The sequence below is a fragment of the Lampris incognitus genome, chromosome 13 (assembly GCF_029633865.1).
Source record: "Lampris incognitus isolate fLamInc1 chromosome 13, fLamInc1.hap2, whole genome shotgun sequence".
Lineage (NCBI taxonomy): Eukaryota > Metazoa > Chordata > Actinopteri > Lampriformes > Lampridae > Lampris > Lampris incognitus.
In genome coordinates, this window is record NC_079223.1 from 2,687,093 (window position 1) to 2,689,508 (window position 2,416).

Genomic DNA, 2,416 nt, shown 5'->3' on the forward strand with positions numbered 1-2,416 from the left:
ACATGTAGCAATGTGAAGATGTATATATCCTGCTCTGACAGGATGGTTATTACACATGTAGCAATGTGAAGATGTATATATCCTGATCTGACAGGATGGTTATTACACATGTAGCAATGTGAAGATGTATATGTCCTGATCTGACAGGATGGTTATTACACATGTAACAATGTGAAGATGTATATATCCTGAACTGACAGGATGGTTATTACACATGTAGCAATGTGAAGATGTATATGTCCTGACAGGATGGTTATTACACATGTAGCAATGTGAAGATGTATATGTCCTGATCTGACAGGATGGTTATTACACATGTAGCAATGTGAAGATGTATATGTCCTGATCTGACAGGATGGTTATTACACATGTAGCAATGTGAAGATGTATATATCCTGAGCTGACAGGATGGTTATTACACATGTAGCAATGTGAAGATGTATATGTCCTGATCTGACAGGATGGTTATTACACATGTAGCAATGTGAAGATGTATATGTCCTGATCTGACAGGATGGTTATTACATGTGTAGTAATGTGAAGATGTATATATCCTGATCTGACAGGATGATTATTACACATGTAGCAATGTGAAGATGTATATATCCTGATCTGACAGGATGGTTATTAGACGTATAGTAATGTGAAGATGTATACGTCCTGATCTGACAGGATGGTTATTACACGTGTAGTAATGTGAAGATGTATATATCCTGATCTGACAGGATGGTTATTACACATGTAGTAATGTGAAAATGTATATATCCTGATCTGACAGGATGGTTATTACCAAACAAGTTAGTAGTTCAGTGTTTTAGTTCAGAAATAAGAAACTTCACTTTATTCAGGTGTATTCATGGTACGTTGTATGCTAGCTAACAAGTTAGCTTAGCAAGTTTAAGACTTGGCCAACTTTTTCTCCAAAAAGTGAAAGTTGTCATTATATCACGCGTCATTACATCACATGTTGCTGTTACAACTTTGAAAAAAGCATTATAACATCAAACTGATTTTGTAGGACGACCAAAGCTACGCTAAGATATTTATTCCACACCACTTAAGAGCTTCTGAACAAGAAAAAAACAAAACAGATGTTAAAGAAATTTATTTTTTATTTTTTCAAAATTTCAAAAGCCAAAAGTGCCCCAAATTGAAGAATCACCCACATACCAGTGAAGGAAGGCATATAAAAGCAACAATATGGATATATAAGTGAAGAAAAATAGCTGAACAAGAAAAGCTGACAACAAGGGCTTGAAAATACTCTGTATAATAAGCAAACAAAAAAGAGCTCACAGCCACCAATGTCTGTAATAAACATTATGTTCACCTGCTCTTTCCAAGTAAATACAATGACAATCAGTCGCCAGGAGAATCCAAGTGACTGACAGCTATACTCTCAATGATAAAGAGGAGGACCAAGGTTATTGTAAGAATGTTACGCTTTGACACATTCAAGATATGACATTTGAAAGGCAGCAACTCTGTAATAGAGGTTTGCATATGGTCCTGGTCCAGGATGGTGCAGCTCTATGGGCCTGTTCAAGAAGCACTTTGCACCTTTGGATTAGTAGGTCTTATCATTGCAAATTCAAGATTTTCATAACATGTCAGAAGTGTTTGTTTTGGAGCTCTAAAAGCATGTCCAAGCCTCTTAAATCACCTTTTTAGGTATGGAAAATAATGACAAAATATGGTTGAAATAATTTTTTTCCACTTGTCCACTGAGGCCAGTGGGTCAGAATTTACCTTGCCTACATTTTCACTGACCCAGCAGGAAAAAGTATGAATAGCTTCGTATTCATAAACCCAAGTAATTCTCTACAGTAAAATGTATGATATTGACTCCAGTGGAACAGTAAACAGGAAAAAACAAACAAACAAACAAAACAACCTAAAATGTCTAGTAGTCTATCTCTGCTTTGCAACCCCTCCTTCAGCAGGGGTTGCTGAATGATACAAATTAATTGACTTATACCCTCAAACACCCCCATTCATGGGACTTCTGCGTTCAGAAACACAGGGCCGGGCCACATGACTTGCTGTTTGCTGTGCCCGATACTCGGTCCCCAGTGAGCAATGCTGCAGTTGAAGATTAAATTACCTACAGGGGGCTTTTGAAAATAGCAGATGCTGGCAAATACACTGTGCATCTTCTGCCTTTCTATTTGAATTATTTGTCTTGCATGCCAGTTTCTCTTGCTTATTTACATCACTGACTGAGGCATCAAGATTCTGGTAGTTACATATAGCACCTTTTAGAGACTCCCCCAAATTAATTCTCAATGGACCAGTGACAGGCAAATCAAATGGCCCAAACCCAAGTCTTGCTTGCCTCTGGGTACTGAGCAATGTCGCTGTCAAAATGAACAGTCAAACATTGCAGGTTTGTTTTGTTATTTCTTTCTTTCTTTCT